This window comes from Triticum aestivum, chromosome 3A (genome assembly GCF_018294505.1).
Source record: "Triticum aestivum cultivar Chinese Spring chromosome 3A, IWGSC CS RefSeq v2.1, whole genome shotgun sequence".
Lineage (NCBI taxonomy): Eukaryota > Viridiplantae > Streptophyta > Magnoliopsida > Poales > Poaceae > Triticum > Triticum aestivum.
The window spans coordinates 206459253-206483007 of NC_057800.1; positions in this window are offsets into that span (position 1 = coordinate 206459253).

The following is a 23755-nucleotide window of genomic DNA, read 5'->3' on the forward strand; positions in this document are numbered from 1 at the left end:
TATCAGAAATGCTACAGAGCTCCCACTCACCGTTTTGTAAATACAGGCTTCTCCAAAAATCTGTACAAAGCCAAATGCTTTGATCACACTATCAAAGCGTTTATTCCAACTCTGAGAGGCTTGCACCAGTCCATAAATGGATCACTGGAGCTTGCACACTTTGTTTGCTCCCTTTGGATCGACAAAACCTTCCGGTTGCATCATATACAACTCTTCTTCCAAAAATCCATTTAGGAATGCAGTTTTGACATCCATTTGCCAAATTTCATAATCATAAAATGCGGCAATTGCTAACATGATTCGGACAGACTTAAGCATCGCTACGGGTGAGAAGGTCTGATCATAGTCAATCCCTTGAACTTGTCGAAAACCATTTGCGACAAGTCGAGCTTTATAAACAGTAATATTACCGTCAGCGTCAGTCTTCTTCTTGAAGATCCATTTATTCTCAATTTCTTGCCGATCATCGGGCAAGTCAACCAAAGTCCACACTTTGTTCTCATACATGGATCCCATCTCAGATTTCATGGCTTCAAGACATTTTGCGGAATCTAGGCTCACCATCGCTTCTTCATAATTCGTAGGTTCGTCATGGTCTAGTAACATAACTTCTAGAACAGGATTACCGTACCACTCTGGTGTGGATCTTACTCTGGTTGACCTACGAGGTTCAGTAACAACTTGATCTGAAGTTTCATGATCATCATCATTAACTTCCTCACTAATTGGTGTAGGTGTCACAGAAACCGGTTTCTGCGATGAACTACTTTCCAATAAGGGAGTAGGTACAGTTACCTCATCAAGTTCTACTTTCTTCCCACTCACTTCTTTTGAGAGAAACTCCTTCTCTAGAAAAACTCCGAATTTAGCAACAAAAGTCTTGCCTTCGGATCTGTGATAGAAGGTGTACCCAACAGTCTCCTTTGGGTATCCTATGGAGACACATTTTTTCTGATTTGGGTTCGAGCTTATCAGGTTGAAGCTTTTTCACGTAAGCATCGCAGCCCCAAACTTTCAGAAACAACAACTTTGGTTTCTTGCCAAACCATAGTTCATAAGGCGTCGTCTCAACAGATTTCGATGGTGCCCTATTTAATGTGAATGCGGCCGTCTCTAAAGCATAACCCCAAAATGATAGCGGTAAATCAGTAAGAGACATCATAGATTGCACCATATCTAGTAAAGTACGATTACGACGTTCGGACACACCATTACGCTGTGGTGTTCCAGGTGGTGTGAATTGCGAAACTATTCTGCATTGTTTCAAATGTAGACCAAACTCATAACTCAAATATTCTCCTCCATGATCAGATCGTAGAAACTTTATTTTCTTGTTACGATGATTTTCAACTTCACTCTGAAATTCTTTGAACTTTTCAAATGTTTCAGACTTATGTTTCATTAAGTAGATATACCCATATCTGCTTAAATCATCTGTGAAGGTGAGAAAATAACGATATCCGCCACCAGCCTTAATATTCATCGGACCACATAAATCTGTATGTATGATTTCCAACAAAGTTGTTGCTCTTTCCATAGTACCGGAGAAAGGCGTTTTAGTCATCTTGCCCATGAGGCACGGTTCGCAAGTACCAAGTGATTCATAATCAAGTGGTTCCAAAAGTCCATCAGTATGGAGTTTCTTCATGCGCTTTACACCGATATGACCTAAACGGTAGTGCCACAAATAAGTTGCACCATCATTATCAACTCTGCATCTTTTGGCTTCAATATTATGAATATGTGTGTCACTACTATCGATATTTAACAAAAATAGACCACTCTTTAAAGGTGCATGACCATAAAAGATATTACTCATATAAATAGAACAACCATTATTCTATGATTTAAATGAATAACCGTCTCGCATCAAACAAGATCCAGATATAATGTTCATGCTCAACGCTGGTACCAAATAACAATTATTTAGGTCTAATACTAATCCGGAAGGTAGATGTAGAGGTAGCGTGCCGACCGCGATCACATCGACTTTGGAACCATTTCCCACGCGCATCGTCACCTCGTCCTTAGCCAATCTTCGCTTAATCCGTAGCCCCTGTTTCGAGTTGCAAATATTAGCAACAGAACCAGTATCAAATACCCAGGTGCTACTGCGAGCATTAGTAAGGTACACATCAAATACATGTATATCACATATACCTTTGTTCACCTTGCCATCCTTCTTATCCGCCAAATACTTGGGGCAGTTCCGCTTCCAGTGACAAGTCTGCTTGCAGTAGAAGCACTCAGTCTCAGGCTTTTGGGTTTCTTCTCCTGAGCAGCAACTTGCTTGATGTTCTTCTTGAAGTTCCCCTTTCTTCTTCCCTTTGCCCTTTTTCTTGAAATTGGTGGTCTTATTGACCATCAACACTTGATGCTCCTTTTGATTTCTACCTCCACAACTTTTAGCATTGCGAAGAGCTCGGGAATTGTCTTATCCATCCCTTGCATGTTATAGTTCATCACAAAGCTCTTGTAGCTTGGTGGCAGTGATTGGAGAATTCTGTCAATGACGCTATCATCCGGAAGATTAACTCCCAGTTGAATCAAGTGATTGCAGTACCCAGACATCTTGAGTATATGCTCACTGACAGAACTATTCTCCTCCATCTTGCAGCTATAGAACTTATTGGAGACTTCATATCTCTCAATCCGGGCATTTGCTTGAAATATTAACTTCAACTCCTGGAACATCTCATTTGCTCCATGACATTCAAAACGTCGTTGAAGTCCCGGTTCTAAGCCGTAAAGCATGGCACATTGAACTATCGAGTAGTCATCAGCTTTGCTCTGCCAGACGTTCTTAACGTCGTCAGTTGCATCAGCACCAGGCCTGGCACCCAGCGGTGCTTCCAGGACATAATTCTTCTGTGCAGCAATGAGGATAATCCTCAAGTTATGAACCCAGTCCGTGTAATTGCTACCATCATCTTTCAACTTTTCTTTCTCAAGGAACGCATTAAAATTCAATGGAACAACATCACGGGCCATCTATCTACAACCAACATAGACAAGCAAGATACTATCAGGTACTAAGTTCATGATAAATTTAAGTTCAATTAATCATATTACTTAAGAACGCCCACTTAGATAGACATCTCTCTAATCCTATAAGTGATCACGTGATCCATATGAACTAAACCATGTCCGATCATCACATGAGATGGAGTAGTTTCAATGGTGAACATCACCATGTTGATCATATCTACTATATGATTCACGCTCGACCTTTCGGTCTCCGTGTTCTGAGGCCATATCTGTTATATGCTAGGCTCGTCAAGTTTAACCTGAGTATTCCGAGTGTGCAACTATTTTGCACCCATTGTATTTGAACGTAGAGCCTATCACACCCGATCATCACGTGGTGTCTCAGCACGAAGAACTTTCGCAACGGTGCATACTCAGGAAGAACACTTATACTTTGATAATTTAGTGAGGATCATCTTATAATGCTACCGTCAATCAAAGCAAGATAAGATGCATAAAAGATAAACATCACATGCAATCAATATAAGTGATATGGTATGGCCATCATCATCTTGTGCTTGTGATCTCCATCTCTGAAGCACCGTCATGATCACCATCGTCACCGGCACGACACCTTGATCCCCATTGTAGCATCGTTGTCGTCTCGCCAATCTTATGCTTCTATGACTATCGCGACCGCTTAGTGATAAAGTAAAGTATTACAGGGCGATTGCATTGCATACGATAAAGCAACAACCATATGGCTCTTGCCAGTTGCCGATAACTCGGTTACAAAACATGATCATCTCATACAATAAAATTTAGCATCATGTCTTGACCATATCACATCACAACATGCCCTGCAAAAACAAGTTAGACGTCCTCTACTTTGTTGTTGCAAATTTTACGTGGCTGCTACGGGCTTAGCAAGAACCGTTCTTACCTACGCATCAAAACCACAATGATAGTTTGTCAAGTTGGTGCTGTTTTAACCTTCGCAAGGACCAGGCGTAGCCACACTCGGTTCAACTAAAGTTGGAGAAACTGACACCCGCCAGCCACCTGTGTGCAAAGCACGTCGGTAGAACCAGTCTCGCATAAGCGTACGCGTAATGTCTGTCCGGGCTGCTTCATCCAACAATACCGCCGAACCAAAGTATGACATGCTGGTAAGCAGTATGACTTATATCGTCCACAACTCACTTGTGTTCTACTCATGCATATGACATCTATGCATAAAACCAGGCTCGGATGCCACTGTTGGGGAATGTAGTAATTTCAAAAAAAATCCTACGCACTCGCAAGATCATGGTGATGCATAGCAATGAGAGGGGAGAGTGTTATCCACGTACCCTCATAGACCGAAAGCGGAAGCGTTAGCACAACGCGGTTGATGTAGTCGTACGTCTTCATGATCCGACCGATCAAGTACCGAACGCACGACACCTCCGAGTTCAGCACACGTTCAGCCCGATGACGTCCCTCAAACTCCAATCCAGCTGAGTGTTGAGGGAGAGTTTCGTCAGCATGACGGCGTGGTGACGATGATGATGTTCTACCGACGCAGGGCTTCGCCTAAGCACCGCTACGGTATTATTGAGGTGGACTATGGTGGAGGGGGCACCGCACACGACTAAAAGATTAAACGATCAATTGTTGTGTCTCTAGGGTGCCCCCTGCCCCCGTATATAAAGGAGCAAGGGGGAGGTGCGGCCGGCCTAGAGGGGGCGCGCCAGGAGGAGTCCTACTCCTATCGGGAGTAGGACTCCCTCCCTTTTCCTTGTTGGACTAGGAGTGGAGGGGGAAAGAGGTGGAGGAGAAGAAGGAAAGGGGGGGGCGCCCCCCTCTCCTTGTCCTATTCGGACTAGGGGGAGGGGCGCGCGTCCCTTGCCCTGGCCGCCTCTCCTATTCTCCACTAAGGCCCACTATGGCCCATTTAACCCCCGGGGGTTCCGGTAACCCCTCCAGTACTCCGGTAAAATCCCGATTTCACCCGGAACGCTTCCGATATCCAAACATAGGCTTCAAATATATCAACCTTCATGTCTCAACCATTTCGAGACTCCTCATCATGTCCGTGATCACATCCGGGACTCCGAACAACCTTCGGTACATCAAAACATATAAACTCGTAATATAACTGTCATCGAAACATTAAGCGTGCGGACCCTACGGGTTCGAGAACTATGTAGACATGACCGAGACATGTCTCGGGTCAATAGCCAATAGCGGAACCTGGATGATCATATTGGCTCCTACATATTCTACGAAGATCTTTATCGGCCAGACCTCATAACAACATATGTTGTTCCTTTTGTCATCGGTATGTTACTTGCCCGAGATTCGATCATCGGTATCTCAATACCTAGTTCAATCTCGTTACCGGCAAGTCTCTTTACACGTTCTGCAATACATCATCCCGCAACTAAGTCATTAGTTGCAATGCTTGCAAGGCTTAAGTGATGTGCATTACCGAGAGGGCCCAGAGATACCTCTCCGACAATCGGAGTGACAAATCCTAATCTCGAAATACGCCAACCCAAAAAGTACTTTCGGAGACACCTGTAGAGCACCTTTATAATCACCTAGTTATGTTATGACGTTTGGTAGCACACAAAGTGTTCCTCCGGTAAACGGGAGTTGCATAATCTCATAGTCATAGGAACATGTATAAGTCATGAAGAAAGCAATAGCAACATACTAAACGATCGGGTGCTAAGCTAACGGAATGGGTCAAGTCAGTCACATCATTCTCCTAATGATGTGATCCCGTTAATCAAATGACAACTCATGTCTATGGATAGGAAACATAACCATCTTTAATCAACAAGCTAGTCAAGTAGAGGAATACTAGTGACACTCTGTTTGTCTATGTATTCACACATGTATCATGTTTCCGGTTAATACAATTCTAGCATGAATAATAAACATTTATCATGATATAAGGAAATAAATAGTAACTTTATTATTGCCTCTAGGGCATATTTCCTTCAGTTCCTTTTGTCATTGGTATGTTACTTGCCCGAGATTCGATCGTCAGTATCTCAATACCTAGTTCAATCTCATTACCGACAAGTCTCTTTACTCGTTCTGTAATGCATCATCCCATAACTAACTCGTTAGTCACATTGCTTGCAAGGCTTATAGTAATGTGCATTACCGAGAGGGCCCAAAGATACTTCTTCGATACACGGAGTGACAAATCCTAATCTCGATCTATGGCAGCTCAACAAACACCATCGGAGACACCTGTAGAGCATCTTTATAATCACCCAGTTACGTTGTGACGTTTGATAGCACACTAAGTGTTCCTCCGGCATTCAGGAGTTGCATAATCTCATAGTTATATGAACATGTATAAGTCATGAAGAAAGCAATAGCAATAAACTAAACGATCATAGTGCTAAGCTAACGGATGGGTCTTGTCCATCACATCATTATCTAATGATGTGATCATGTTCATCAAATGACAACACATGTCTATGGTCAGGAAACATAACCATCTTTGACTAACAAGCTAGTCAAGTAGAGGCATACTAGGGACACTTTGTTTGTCTATGTGTTCACACATGTACTAAGTTTTCGGTTAATACAATTCTAGCATTAATAATAAACATTTATCATGATATAAGGAAATATAAATAACAACTTTATTATTGCCCCTAGGGCATATTTCCTTCGGTCTCCCACTTGCACTAGAGTCAGTAATCTAGTTCACATCATCATGTGATTTCTCACCAATAGTTCACATCTTTATGGGATTAGTTCATATCTTCAAGTGACTTGTACCCAAAGGGTTTACTAGAGTCAATAATCTAGTTCACATCGCTATGTGATTAACACCCAAAGAGTGATCATGTTTTGCTTATGAGAGAAGCTTAGTCTACAGGTCTGCAACATTCAGATTTGTATGTATTTTGCAAATTTCTATGTCTACAATACTCTGCACGGAGCTACTCTAGCTAATCGCTCCCACTTTCAATATGTATCTAGATCGAGACTTAGAGTCATCTAGATCAGTGTCAAAAGCTTGCATCGACGTAACTCTTTACGACGAACTCTTTTATCACCTCCATAACCGAGAAATATTTCCTTAGTCCTCTAAGGATAACTTTGATCGCTGTCCAGTGATCTACTCCTAGATCACTGTTGTACTCCCTTGCCAAAATCATGCTAAGGTATACAATAGGTCTCGTACACAGCATAGCATACTTTATAGAACCTATGCCTGAGGCATAGGGAATGACTCTTCGTTCTCTTTCTATTTTCTGCCGTGGTCGGGTTTTGAGTCTTTACTCAACTTCACACCTTGCAACACAGGCAAGAACTCCTTCTTTGACTGTTCCATTTTGAACTACTTCAAAATCTTGTCAAGGTATGTACTCATTGAAAAAATATCAAGCGTCTCATTCTATCTCTATAGATCTTGATGCTCAATATGTAAGAAGTTTCACCAAGGTCTTTCTTTGAAAAACTCCTTTCAAACACTCCTTTATGCTTTCCAGAAAATTCTACATTATTTCCGATCAACAATATGTCCTCCACATATACTTATCAGAAATGTTGTAGTGCTCCCACTCACATTATTGTAAATACAGGCTTTATCGCAAGTCTGTATAAAACTATATGTTTTGATCACTTTATCAAAGCATATATTCCAACTTTGAGATGCTTACGCCAGTCCATAGATGGATCACTGGAGCTTGCACACTTTGTTAGCACCTTTAGGATTGATAAAACCTTCTTGTTGCATCATATACAACTCTTCTTTAAGAAATTCGACATCCATTTACCAGATTTCATAAAATGTGGCAATTGCTAACATGATTCGGACGAACTTTTAAGCATCGATACGAGTGAGAAAATATCATCATAGTCAACACCTTGAACTTGTCGAAAACCTTTTGCGACAATTCGAGCTTTGTAGATAGTAACACTACTATCAGCGTCTGTCTAACTCTTGAAGATCCATTTATTCTGAATGGCTCACCGATCATCGGGCAAGTCAATCAAAGTCCATACTTTGTTCTCATACATGGATCACATCTCGGATTTCACGGCCTTAAGCCATTTTGTGGAATTTGGGCTCATCATCGCTTCCTCATAGTTCGTAGGTTCGTCATGGTCTAGTAACATGACTTCCAGAACAGGATTACCGTACCACTCTGGTGCGGAACTTACTCTGGTTGACCTACGAGGTTCGGTAGTAACTTTGATCTGAAGTTTCATGATCATCATCATTAACTTCCTCACTAATTGGTGTAGGCATCACTGAAACTGATTTCTGTGATGAACTACTTTCCAATTCGGGAGAAGGTACAATTACCTCATCAAGTTCTACTTTCCTCCTACTCACTTCTTTCGAGAGAAACTCCTTCTCTAGAAAGGATCCACTCTTAGCAACAAAGATCTTGCCTTCGGATCTATGATAGAAGGTGTACCCAACAGTTTCTTTTGGGTATCCTATGAAGACGCACTTCTCCGATTTGAGTTTAAGCTTATCAGGTTGAAACTTTTTCACATAAGCATCACAACCCCAAACTTTAAGAAACGACAGCTTAGGTTTCTTGCTAAACCACAGTTCATATGGTGTCGTCTCGATGGATTTAGATGGTGCCCTTTTTAACGTGAATGCAGTTGTCTCTAATGCATAACCCCAAAACGATAGCGGTAAATTAGTAAGAGACATCATAGATCGCACCATATCTAATGAAGTGCGGTTACGACGTTTGGACACACCATTACGCTGTGGTGTTCCAGGTGGCATGAGTTGTGAAACTATTCCGCATTGTTTCAAATGAAGACCAAATTCGTAACTCAAATATTCTCCTCCACGATCAGATCGTAGAAACTTTATTTTCTTGTTACGATGATTTTCCACTTCACTCTGAAATTCTTTGAACTTTTCAAATGTTTCAGACTTATGTTCCATCAAGTAGATATACCCATATCTGCTCAAATCATCTGTGAAGGTCAGGAAATAACGATACCCACCACGAGCATCAACACTCATCGGACCGCATACATCGGCATGTATTATTTCCAATAAGTCGGTAGCTCGCTCCATTGATCCGGAGAACGGAGTTTTAGTCATCTTGCCCATGAGGCATGGTTCGCACGCATCAAATGATTCATAATCAAGTGATTCCAAAAGCCCATCAGCATGGAGTTTCTTCATGCGCTTTACACCAATATGACCTAAACGGCAGTGCCACAAATAAGTTGCACTATCATTATTAACTTTGCATCCTTTGACTTCAATATTATGAATATGTGTATCACTACGATCGAGATCCAACAAACTATTTTCATTGGGTGTATGACCATCGAAGGTTTTATTCATGTAAATAGAACAACAATTATTCTCTGACTTTAAATGAATAACCGTATTGCAATAAACATGATCAAATCATATTCATGCTTAACGCAAACACCAAATAACATTTATTTAGGTTCAACACTAATCCCGAAAGTATAGGGAGTGTGTGATGATGATCATATCAATCTTGGAACCACTTCCAACACACATCGTCACTTCACCCTTAACTAGTCTCTGCTTATTCTGCAACTCCCGTTTTGAGTTACTAATCTTAGCAACTGAACTACTATCAAATACTGAGGGGTTGCTATAAACACTAGTAAAGTACACATCAATAACATGTATATCAAATATACCTTTGTTCACTTTGCCATCCTTCTTATCCGCCAAATACTTGGGGCAGTTCCGCTTCCAGTGACCAGTCCTTTTTGCAGTAGAAGCACTTAGTCTCAGGCTTAGGTACAGACTTGGGCTTCTTCACTTGAGCAGCAACTTGCTTGTCATTCTTATTGAAGTTCCCCTTCTTCCCTTTGCCCTTTTTCTTGAAACTAGTGGTCTTGTCAACCATCAACACTTGATGCTTTTCTTGATTTCTACCTTCGCCGATTTTAGCATCACGAAGAGCTTGGGAATTGTTTTCGTCATCCCTTGCATATTATAGTTCATCATGAAGTTCCAGTAATTTGGTGATAGTGACTAGAGAACTCTGTCAATCACTATATTATCTGGAAGATTAACTCCCACTTGATTCAAGCGATTGTAGTACTCAGACATTTTGAGCACATGCTCACTAGCTGAGCTATTCTCCTCCATCGTGTACGCAAAGTACTTGTCAGAGGTCTCATACCTCTCGACACAGGCATGAGTCTGAAATACCAATTTCAACTCTTGGAACATCTTATATGCTCCGTGGCATTCAAAACATTTTTGAAGTCCCGGTTCTAAGCCATAAAGCATGGTGCACTAAATTATCAAGTAGTCATCAGACCGAGCTTGTCAAACTTTCATAACGTCTGCATCTGCTCCTGCAATAGTTCTGTCACCTAGCGGTGCATCAAGGACATAATTCTTCTGTGTAGCAATGAGGATAAATCCTCAAATCACGGACCTAGTCCGCATTATTGCTACTAACATCTTTCAACATAGTTTTTCTCTAGAAACATGTCAAAAATAAACGGGGAGCTACATCGCGAGCTATTGATCTACAACATAGTTATGAAAATACTACCAGGACTAAGTTCATGATAAATTAAAGTTCAATTAATCATATTACTTAAGAACTCCCACTTATATAGACATCCCTATAATCATCTAAGTGATCACGTGATCCATATCAACTAAACCATGTCCGATCATCACGTGAGATGGAGTAGTTTTCAATGGTGAACATCACTATGTTGATCATATATACTATATGATTCACGTTTGACCTTTCGGTCTCAGTGTTTCGAGGATATATCTGCATATGCTAGGCTCGTCAAGTTTAACCTGAGTATTCTGCATGTGCAAAAGTGGCTTGCACCCGTTTTATGTGAGCGTAGAACTTATCACACTCGATCATCACGTGGTGTTTCAGCACGAAGAACTGTCGCAACGGTGCATACTCAAGGAGAACACTTATACCTTGAAATTTTAGTAAGGGATCATCTCATAATGCTACCATCGTACTAAGCAAAATAAGATGCATAAAAGATAAACATCACATGCAATCAAAATATGTGACATGATATGGCCATCATCATCTTGTGCCATTGATCTCCATCCCCAAAGTACTATCATGATCTCCATTGTCACCGGCATGGCACCATGATCTCCATCATCTTGATCTGTATCAACGTGTCGTCACATGGTTGTTTCACCAACTATTGCTTTTGCAACTATTGCTATCGCATAGCGATAAAGTAAAGCAATTGTATGGCGTTTGCATCTTATGCAATAAAGAGACAACCATAAGGCTCCTGCCAGTTGCCGATAACTTTAACAAAAACATGATCATCTCATACAACAATTTATATCTCATCACGTCTTGACCATATCACATCACAACATGCCCTGCAAAAACAAGTTAGACGTCCTCTACTTTGTTGTTGCAAGTTTTACGTGGCTGCGACGGGCTTAGCAAGAACCGTTCTTACCTACGCATCAAAAACCACAAGGCGGTATAGTGATTGCTCTTTGATCTTCAGAAAGAACCCTGTTTATTGAATCTGATTCAACTAAAGTTGGAGAAACTGACACCCGCCAGCCACCTGTGTGCAAAGCACGTCGGTAGAACCAGTCTCATAAACACGGTCATGTAATGTCGGTCTGGACCGCTTCATCCAACAATACCGCCGAATCAAGGAACAACTAGTGACGGCAAGCAATATGTATATACCCACTGATACGTCTCCAACGTATCTATAATTTTTGATTGTTCCATGCTATTATATTATCTGTTTTGGATGTTTATGGGCTTTATTATGCACTTTTATATTATTTTTGGGACTAACCTATTAACCCAGAGCCCAGTGCCAGTTTCTGTTTTTTTCCTTGTTTTAGAGTATCACTGAAAAGGAAAATCAAACGGAGTCCAATTGACCTGAAACTTCACAAAACTTATTTTTGGAACAAAAGCAATCCAGAAGACTTGGGGTGTACGTAAGGGAAGCAACGAGGAAGGCACGAGGCAGGGGGCGCGCCCTCCACCCTCGTGGGCCCCTCGTGGCCCCCCTGACGTATTTCTTCCTCCTATATATACCAATATACCCTAAAACCATTGGAGAGCACAAAGATCGGGAGTTCCGCTGCCAGAAGCCTCCATAGCCATCGAAAACCAATCTAGACCCGCTCTGGCACCCTGACGGAGGGGGGAATCCCTCTCCGGTGGCCATCTTCATCATCCCGGTGCTCTCCATGACGAGGAGGGAGTAGTTCTCCCTCGGGGCTGAGGGTATGTACCAGTAGCTATGTGTTTGACCTCTCTCTCTCTCTCTCGTGTTCTTGAGGTGGTGTTTCTTGATGTATCGCGAGCTTTGCTATTATAGTTGGATCTTATGATGTTTATCCCCCCTCTACTCTCTTGTAATGGATTGAGTTTTCCCTTTGAAGTTATCTTATCGGATTGAGTCTTTAAGGATTTGAGAACACTTGATGTATGTCTTGTGTGGGATACCCGTGGTGACAATGGGGGTATTCTATTGATCCACTTGATGTATGTTTTGGTGATCAACTTTCGTGTTCCGTGACCTTGAGAATCTATGCATAGGGGTTGGCACACGTTTTCGTCTTGACTCTCCGGTGGAAACTTTGGGGCACTCTTTGAAGTACTTTTGTGTTGGTTGAATAGATGAATCTGAGATTGTGTGATACATATCGTATAATCATACCCACGGATACTTGAGGTGACATAGGAGTATCTAGGTGACATTAGAGTTTTGGTTGATTTGTGTCTTAAGGTGTTATTCTAGTACGAACTCTAGGATAGATTGAACGAAAAGAATAGCTTCATGTTATTTTACTATGGATTCTTGAATAGATCGATCAGAAAGGATAACTTTGAGGTGGTTTCATACCCTACCATAATCTCTTCATTTGTTCTCCGCTATTGGTGACTTTGGAGTGACTCTTTGTTGCATGTTAAGGGATAGTTATATGATCCAATTATGTTATTATTGTTGAGGGAACTTGCACTAGTGAAAGTATGAACCCTAGGCCTTGTTTCAACGCATTGCAATACCGTTTGTGCTCACCTTTATCATTAGTTACCTTGCTGTTTCTATATTTTCAGATTACAAAAACCATTATCTATTATCCATATTGCACTTGTAGCACCATCTCTTCGCCGAAATAGTGCACCTATACAATTTACCATTGTATTGGGTGTGTTGGGGACACAAGGAACTCTTTGTTATTAGGTTGCAGGGTTGCTTGAGAGAGACCATCCTTCATCCTACGCCTCCTATGGATTGATAAACTTTAGGTCATCCACTTGAGGGAAATTTTCTACTGTCCTACAAACCTCTGCACTTGGAGGCCCAACAACGTCTACAATAAGAAGGTTGTGTAGTAGACATATAGCTCTTTTCCGGCGCCGTTGCCGGGGAGGCTGGCGCTTGAAGGTATATCTTTATATCTTGCAATCGAATCTTTTTGTTTCTTTTTTTATCACTAGTTTTGTTTATAAAAGAAAACTACAAAAAAATGGAATTGAGTTTGCCTCATACGCTTCATCTTTTTAATATCTTTCGTGAGAATGATGGAAAGGAAAATTGTGCTCAAGTGTTAGAAGAAGAATGTATTAAAATGTTTGGCACTAAATATTTGAATGATGAGCATGATTGCAATGTTGTTAGTATGAATTCATTGAATATCCATGATGCTAATGATATGCAAAGCCACAAGCTTGGGGATGCTATGTTTGATGAAGATAATATTTTCTCTCCCTCAAGTTTTGATGTGCAATTTTATTATGATGACAGCATGCCTCCTATCTATGATGATTATTGTGATGACACATATGCTATAAAGAATAATGATAACCATGAAACTTGTCATCTTGATTTCAATCTTCAATCCCATGATAGTTATTTTGTTGAATTTGCTCCCACTATTCCGAATGAGAAGAATTTTGCTTATGTGGAGAGTAGTAAAATTTCTATGATTGTGCATCATGAAAATAATGCTTTACGTGATAGTTATATTGTTGAATTCATTCATGATGCTACTGAAAAATTATTATGAGGGAGGAACATATGCTTGTAGGAATTGCAATAATATCAAGTTTCCTCTCTATGCGCTTAAAATCTTGAAGTTATCCTTGTTTTGCCTTCCTATGCTAGTTGATTATTGTTCCCATAAGTTGTTTGCTCACAAAATCCCTATGCATAGGAAGTGGGTTAGACTTAAATGTGCTATTAATATTCTTCATGATGCTCTCTTTATGTTTTAATTCTTGTCTTCTATGTGAGCATCATTGAAATCATCATGCCTAGCTAGGGGCGTTAAACGATAGCGCTTGTTGGGAGGCAACCCAATTTTATTTTTGTTCCCCGCTTTTTTTCCTGTTTAGTAATAAATTAATCATCTATCCTCTGTTATGATTGTGTTTTTTATGTTTTAATTAGTGTTTGTGTCAAGTAAATCCTTTAGGATCTTCTTGGGTGATTGTTATTTGATCTTGCTGTAAAAAAACAGAAAGTATGCGCTCACGAGAATAATTTTCATTTCTTATCATAGAGTGATAAAATACCAATTCCAACTGAAGTAGATCATTAAACAAATTTCCTAGGACTTCCTAATTTCTCAGGATTTTTGGAGTTACATAAGTATTCGAAACCTACAGATTACTATAGACTGTTCTGTTTTTGACAGATTCTGTTTTCTATGTGTTGTTTGCTTATTTTGATGAATCTATAAGTAGTATAGGAGGGTATGAACCATAGAGAAGTTGAAATACAGTATATATTACACCAATATGAATTTAGAATGAGTTCACAACAGTACCTAAGTGGCGATTTATTTTCTTATACTAACGGAGCTTACGAGTTTTCTGTTAAGTTTTGTGTTGTGAAGTTTTCAAGTTTTGGGTAAAGATTCCATGGACTATGGAATAAGGAGTGGCAAGATCCTAAGCTTGGGTATTCCCAAGGCACCCCAGGGTAATATTCAAGGACAACCAAGAGCCTAAGCTTGGGGATGCCCCGGAAGGCATCCCCTCTTTCATCTTCGTTCATCGGTAACTTTACTTGGAGCTATATTTTTATTCACCACATGGTATGTGTTTTGCTTGGAGCGTCATTTTATTTTGCTTGATGTTTGAATAAAATACCAAGATCTGAAATTCTTAAATGTTAGAGAGTCTTCACATAGTTGCATAATTATTCGACTACTCATTGATCTTCACTTATATCTTTCGGAGTAGTTTGTCGTTGATATAGTGCTTCACGTATATCCTTTTAGAGCACGGTGGTGGTTTTATTGTATAGAAATAGATGAAGTCTCATGCTTCACTTATATTATTTTGAGAGTCCTAAACAGCATGGTAATATGATAGGCATCCAAGAGGGATATAATAAAAACTTTCATATAAAGTGCATTGAATACTATGAGAAGTTTGATACCTGATGATCGTTTTGAGATATAAAGATGGTGATATTAGAGTCATGCTAGTTGAGTAGTTGTGAATTTGAGAAATACTTGTGTTAAAGTTTGTGATTTCCGTAGCATGCACGTATGGTGAACCGTTATGTGATGAAGTCGGAGCATGATTTATTTATTGATTGTCTTCCTTATGAGTGGCGGTCGGGGATGAGCGATGGTCTTTTCCTACCAATATACCCCCCTAGGAGCATGCGTGTAGTACTTTGTTTTGATAACTAATAGATTTTTGCAATAAGTATGTGAGTTCTTTATGACTAATGTTGAGTCCATGGATTATACGCACTCTCATACTTCCACCATTGCTAGCCGCTCTAGTACCGCACAACTTTCGCCGGTACCTTAAACCCACCATATACCTTCCTCAAAACAGCCACCATACCTACCTATCATGGCATTTCCATAGCCATTCCGAGATATATTGCCATGCAACTTTCCACCGTTCCGTTTATTATGACACGCTCCATCATTGTTATATTTCTTTGCATGATCATGTAGTTGACATCGTATTTGTGGCAAAGCTACCGATCATAATTCTTTCATACATGTCACTCTTGATTCATTGCACATCTCGGTACACCGCCGGAGGCATTCATATAGAGTCATGTTTTGTTCTAAGTATCGAGTTGTAATTATTGAGTTGTAAGTAAATAAAAGTGCGATGATCATCATTTTTAGAGCATTGCCCCAAGTGAGGAAAGGATGATGGAGACTATGATTCCCCCACAAGTCGGGATGAGACTCCGGACTAAAAAAAAGAGGCCATAAAAAAGAGAGAAGGCCCAAATAAAAAAATAAAAATAAAAAATGAGAGAAAAAGAGAGAAGGGGCAATGCTACTATCCTTTTACCACACTTGTGCTTCAAAGTAGCACCATGATCTTCATGATAGAGAGTCTCCTATGTTGTAACTTTCATATACTAGTGGGAATCTTTCATTATAGAACTTGGCTTGTATATTCCAATGATGGGCTTCCTCAAAACGCCCTAGGTCTTCGTGAGCAAGCAAGTTGGATGCACACCCACTAGTTTCTTTTGTTGAGCTTTCATACACTTATAGCTCTAGTGCATCCGTTGCATGGCAATCCCTACTCACTCACATTGATATCTATTGATGGGCATCTCCATAGCCCATTGATACGCCTAGTTAATGTGAGACTATCTTCTCCCTTTTTGTCTTCTCCACAACCACCATTCTATTCCCCTATAGTGCTATGTCCATGGCTCACGCTCATGTATTGCGTGAAGATTGAAAAAGTTTGAGAACACCAAAAGTATGAAACAATTGCTTGGCTTGTCATCAGGGTTGTGCATGATTTAAATACTTTGTGTGGTGAAGATGGAGCATAGCCAGACTATATGATTTTGTAGGGATAACTTTCTTTGGCCATGTTATTTTGAGAAGGCATAATTGCTTGGTTAGTATGCTTGAAGTATTATTATTTTTATGTCAATATTAAACTTTTGTCTTGAATCTTATGGATCTGAATATTCTTGCCACAATAAAGAGAATTACATGGATAAATATGTTAGGTAGCATTCCACATCAATTTTTTTGTTCTTATCATTTACCTACTTGAGGACGAGCAGGAATTAAGCTTGGGGATGCTGATACGTCCCCAACGTATCTATAATTTTTTATTGTTCCATGCTATTATATTATCTGTTTTGGATGTTTATGGGCTTTATTATGCACTTTTCTATTATTTTTGGGACTAACCTATTAACCCAGAGCCCGGTGCCAGTTTCTGTTTTTTCCTTGTTTTAGAGTACCGCGGAAAAGGAAAATTGAACGGAGTCCAATTGACCAGAGACTTCACGGAACTTATTTTTGGAACGGAAGCAATCCAAAAGACTTGGGGGTGTACGTAAGGGAAGCAACAAGGAAGGCACGAGGCAGGGGGGTGCGCTCACCCCCCTGGGCGCGCCCTCCACCCTCGTGGGCCCCTCTTGCCCCCATGACGTATTTATTCCTCCTATATATACCAATATACCCTAAAACCATCGGAGAGCACAATAGATCGGGTGTTCCGCCGCCAGAAGCCTCCGTAGCCACCGAAAACCAATCTAGACCCGTTCCGGCACCCTGCCGGAGGGGGGAATCCCTCTCGGGTGGCCATCTTCATCATCCCGGTGCTCTCCATGACGAGGAGGGAGTAGTTCTCCCTCGGGGCCGAGGGTATGTACCAGTAGCTATGTGTTTGATCTCTCTCTCTCTCTCTCTCTCTCTCTCGTGTTCTTGAGGTGGTACGATCTTGATGTATCGCGAGCTTTGCTATTATAGTTGGATCTTATGATGTTTCTCCCCCCTCTACCCTCTTGTAATGGATTGAGTTTTCCCTTTGAAGTTATCTTATCGGATTGAGTCTTTAAGGATTTGAGAACACTTGATGTATGTCTTGCGTGGGATACCAGCGGTGACAATGGGGTATTCTATTGATCCACTTGATGTATGTTTTGGTGATAAACTTGCGGGTTCCGTGACCTTGGGAATCTATGCATAGGGATTGGCACACGTTTTCGTCTTAACTCTCTGGTAGAAACTTTGGGGCACTCTTTGAAGTACTTTTGTGTTGGTTGAATAGATGAATCTGAGATTGTGTGATACATATCGTGTAATCATACCCACGGATACTTGAGGTGACATAGGAGTATCTAGGTGACATTAGGGTTTTGGTTGATTTGTGTCTTAAGGTGTTATTCTAGTACGAACTCTAGGATAGATTGAACGGAAAGAATAGCTTCATGTTACTTTTCTACGGACTCTTGAATAGATCGATCAGAAAGGATAACTTTGAGGTGGTTCCGTACCCTACCATAATCTCTTCGTTTGTTCTCCGCTATTAGTGACTTTGGAGTGACTCTTTGTTGCATCTTGAGGGATAGTTATGTGATCCAATTATGTTATTATTGTTGAGGGAACTTGCACTAGTGAAAGTATGAACCCTAGGCCTTGTTTCAACATATTGCAATACCGTTTGTGCTCACTTTTATCATTAGTTACCTTGCTATTTTTATATTTTCAGATTACAAAAACCATTATCTACTATCCATATTACACTTGTATCACCATCTCTTCGCCGAACTAGTGCACCTATACAATTTACCATTGTATTGGGTGTGTTGGGGACACAAGAGACTCTTTGTTATTTGGTTGCAGGGTTGCTTGAGAGAGACCATCCTTCATCCTACGCCTCCTATGGATTGATAAACCTTAGGTCATCCACTTGAGGGAAATTTGCTACTGTCCTACAAACCTCTGCACTTGGAGGCCCAACAACATCTACAAGAAGAAGGTTGTGTAGTAGACATCACCCACGCCCACAACTCCTTTTTGTTCTACTCGTGCATATAACATCTACGCATAGACCTAGCTCGGATGCCACTATTGGGGAACGCAGTAATTGCAAAAAAATCCTACGATCATGCAAGATCTATCTAGGTGATGCATAGCAACGAGAGGGGAAGAGTATGTCTACGTACCCTCGTAGACTGAAAGCGGAAGCGTTATGACAACGTGGTCGATGTAGTCGTACGTCTTCACGATCCGACCGATCTTAGCACCGAATGTACCGCACCTCCGTGTTCAGCACATGTTCAGCTCGATGACGACCCTCATACTCTTGATCTAGTTGAGGCCGAGGGAGAGTTTCGTCAGCATGACGGCGTGATGACGGTGATGATGAAGTTACCGATGCAGGGCTTCGCCTAGGCACTACAACGATATGACCGAGGTGGAAATCTATGGAGGGGGTGATACGTCCATTTTGCATCATGCTTTTATATCGATATTTATTGCATTATGGGCTGTTATTACACATTATGTCACAATACTTATGCCTATTCTCTCTTATTTTACAAGGTTTACATAAAGAGGGAGAATGCCGACAGCTGGGATTCTGGGCTGGAAAAGGAGGAAATATTAGAGACCTATCCTACACAGCTCCAAAAGTCCTGAAACTTCACGGAAGTCATTTTCAGAATATATAAAAAATACTGAGTGCAAGAAGTTCACCAGGTGGGCCCCCTGGTTGCCCTCCGATGGCCATCTTCTGCTATATGGAGTTTTTTGATGAGGAAAAAATCAGAAGCCATCTTTCCGGACGAGACTCCGTCGCCACGAGGCGGAACCTTGGCGGAACCAATCTAGGGATCTGGCGAAGCTGTTCTGCCGGGGAAACTTCCCTCCGGGAGGGGGAAATCATCGCCATCGTCATCACCAACGCTCCTCTCATCAGGAGAGGGCAATCTCCATCAACATCTTCACCAGCACCATCTCCTCTCAAAACCCTAGTTCATCTCTTGTATCCAATTCTTGTCTCCAAGTCTGGGATTGGTACCTGTGGGTTGCTAGTAGTGTTAATTACTCCTTGTAGTTGATGCTAGTTGGTTTATTTGGTGGAAGATCAAATGTTCAGATCCTATATGCATATTAATACCCCTCTGATTATGAACTTGAATATGCTTTGTGAGTAGTTACGTTTGTTCCTGAGGACATGGGACAAGTCTTGCTATTAGTAGTTGATACGTCTCCGTCGTATCTACTTTTCCAAACACTTTTGCCCTTGTTTTGGACTCTAACTTGCATGATTTGAATGGAACTAACCCGGACTGACATTGTTTTCAGCAGAATTACCATGGTGTTATTTATGTGCAGAAACAGAAGTTCTCGGAATGACCTGAAACTTCACGGAACATCTATTCGGAAAATATAAAAAGTACCTGCAAAAGATGAAGACCAGGGGGCCTGCCACCTATCCACGAGGGTGGGGGGCGCGCCTGACCCCCTAGGACGCCCCTACCTCGTGGTCCCCCTAGAGCTCCTCCGACCTCAACCCCAACTCTATATATTTGCTTTCGGGGAGAAAAAAATCAAAGAGAAGGATTCATCTCGTTTTACGATACAGAGCCGCCGCCAAGCCCTAAAACCTCTCGGGAGGGCCGATCTGGAGTCCGTTCGGGGCTCCGGAGAGGGGAATCCATCGCCATCGTCATCATCAACCATCCTCCATCACCAATTTCATGATGCTCACCGCCGTGCGTGAGTAATTCCATCGTAGGCTTGCTGGACGGTGATGGGTTGGATGGGATCTATCATGTAATCGAGTTAGTTTTGTTAGGGTTTGATCCCTAGTATCCACTATGTTCTGAGATTGATGTTGCTATGACTTTGCTATGCTTAATGCTTGTCACTAGGGCCCGAGTGCCATGATTTCAGATCTGAACCTATTATGTTTTCATCAATATATGAGAGTTCTTGATCCTATCTTGCAAGTCTATAGTCACCTATTATGTGTTATGATCCGTTAACCCCGAAGTGACAATAATCGGGATACTTACCGGTGATGACCGTAGTTTGAGGAGTTCATGTATTCACTATGTGTTAATGCTTTGTTCTGGTACTCTATTAAAAGGAGGCCTTAATATCCCTTAGTTTCCGTTAGGACCCCGCTGCCACAGGAGGGTAGGACAAAAGATGCCATGCAAGTTCTTTTCCATAAGCATGTATGACTATATTCGGAATACATGCCTACATTACATTGATGAACTGGAGCTAGTTCTGTGTCACCCGAGGTTATGACTGTTACATGATGAACCGCACCCGGCATAATTCTCCATCACTGATCCATTGCCTACGAGCACTCCATATATTGTTCTTCGCTTATTTACTTTTCCGTTGCTATTGCTATCATCACTACAAAATACCAAAAACATTACTTTTTCTATCATTACCTTTTGCTACTGTTACCACTACTATCATATTACTTTGCTACTAAATACTTTGCTGCAGATATTAAGTTTCTAGGTGTGGTTGAATTGACAACTCAGCTGCTAATACTTGAGAATATTCTTTGGCTCCCCTTGTGTCGAATCAATAAATTTGGGTTGAATACTCTACCCTCGAAAACTGTTGCGATCCCCTATACTTGTGGGTTATCAAGACTATTTTCTGGCACCGTTGCCGGGGAGCATAGCTCTATTCTTTGAGTCACTTGGGATTTATATCTGCTTATCATTATGAAGAACTTGAGAGATCCAAAAACCAAGATTTATCCCTCAACTACGAGGGGAGGTAAGGAACTGCCATCTAGCTCTGCACTTGATTCACCTTCTGTTTTGAGTAAGCTTGCGACACCTAAACCTGCTTCTGTTATTCGTTCTGATATGTTGCATGTTATTGATGATGCCACTTCTGCTATGCATGATACTTATGATGAAACTACTTCTATGCTTGATACTACTGTGCCACTTGGTGAATTTCTTGATGAACAACTTGCTAGGGTTAGAGAGAGTGTGTGACGCCCCCGATTCAATCGTACACTAATCATGCACGCAAATGTGTACGATCAAGATCAGGGACTCACGGGAAGATATCACAACACAACTCTACAAATAAAATAAGTCATACAAGCATCATAATACAAGCCAGGGGCCTCGAGGGCTCGAATACAAGTGCTCGATCATAGACGAGTCAGCGGAAGCAACAATATCTGAGTACAGACATAAGTTAAACAAGTTTGCCTTAAGAAGGCTAGCACAAACTGGGATACAGATCGAAAGAGGCGCAGGCCTCCTGCCTGGGATCCTCCTAAACTACTCCCGGTCGTCGTCAGCGGGCTGCACGTAGTAGTAGGCACCTCCGGTGTAGTAGGGGTCGTCGTCGACGGTGGCATCTGGCTCCTGGACTCCAGCCTCTGGTTGCGACAACCAGAAAGAAAGGAAAGGGGAAAAGAGGAAAGAAAGCAACCGTGAGTACTCATCCAAAGTACTCGCAAGCAAGGAACTACACTACATATGCATGGGTATATGTGTAAGGAGGCCATATCAGTGGACTGAACTGCAGAATGCCAGAATAAGAGGGGGATAGCTAATCCTGTCGAAGACTACGCTTCTCGCAGCCACCGTCTTGCATCAAGTAGAAGAGAGTAGATTGAAGTCCTCCAAGTAGAATCTCCAAGTAGCATCTCATAGCATAATCCTACCCGGCGATCCCCTCCTCATATCCCTGAGGTAGAGCGACCACCGGTTGTATCTGGCACTTGGAAGGGTGTGTTTTATTAAGTATCCGGTTCTAGTTGTCATAAGGTCAAGGTACAACTCCAAGTCGTCCTGTTACCGAAGATCACGGCTATTCGAATAGATTAACTTCCCTGCAGGGGTGCACCACATAACCCAACACGCTCGATCCCATTTGGCCGGACACACTTTCCTGGGTCATGCCCGGCCTCGGAAGATCAACACGTCGCAGCCCCACCTAGGCTCAACGGAGAGGCCAGCACGCCGGTCTAAACCTAAGCGCGCAGGGGTCTGGGCCCATCGCCCTGAGCACACCTGCACGTTGCGTACGCGGCCGGTGAGCAGACCTAGCAACCTCCATTACAAAGGAAGTTGCGTTAACGCAGTCCAACCCGGCGCGCGCCGCTCAGTCGCTGACGTCACGAAGTGCTTCAGCTGATACCACGACATCGGGATACCCATAACTACTCCCGCGTAGATGGTTAGTGCGTATAGGCTCGTAGCCAACTCAGATCAAATACCAAGATCTCGTTAAGCGTGTTAAATATCCGCGAACGCCGAACAGGGCCAGGCCCACCTCTCTCCTAGGCGGTCTCAACCTGCCCTGTCGCTCCGCCACAAAGATCCACACAGAGGGCCGTCGGGACAAAGGTCCTTTCAGCCCCCAATCCGTGAATCACTCGCGGGTACTCTTCGAGCGGACCCGACTTTAGTCACCATCTGTATAGTATGTATGTATGTATAGTATATACCCGTGATCACCTCCCGAGCGATCACGGCCCAATAGTATAGCAAAGCAGACTGACAAGAATGTAGGGCCAATGATGAAGAACTAGCATCCTATACTAAACATTTAGGATTGCAGGTAAGGTATCAACAGGTGTAGCAACAATGTCAGGCTATGCATCAGAATAGGATCAACGGAAAGCAGTAACATGCTACACTACTCTAATGCAAGCAGTATAGAGTAGAATAGGCGATATCTGGTGATCAAGGGGGGGGCTTGCCTGGTTGCTCTGGCAAGAGAGAGGGGTCGTCAACTCCGTAGTCGAACTGGGCAGCAGCAGCGTCGGTCTCGTAGTCTACCGGAGAGAAGAGGGGGAAGAAACAATGAATACCAAGTAAACAGATGCATATCGATGCATGACATGTCAAGAAGCGATGCTAGGCGTGCCCTAACGTGGTATGAGGTGGTACTGGTTAAGGGGGGAATCATCCGGGAAAGTATTCCCGGTGTTTCGCGTTTTCGGACTGATGAACCGGAGGGGAAAAGTTGCGAGTTCGATAGGTTAGGGGTGTGTGGCGGACGAACGGA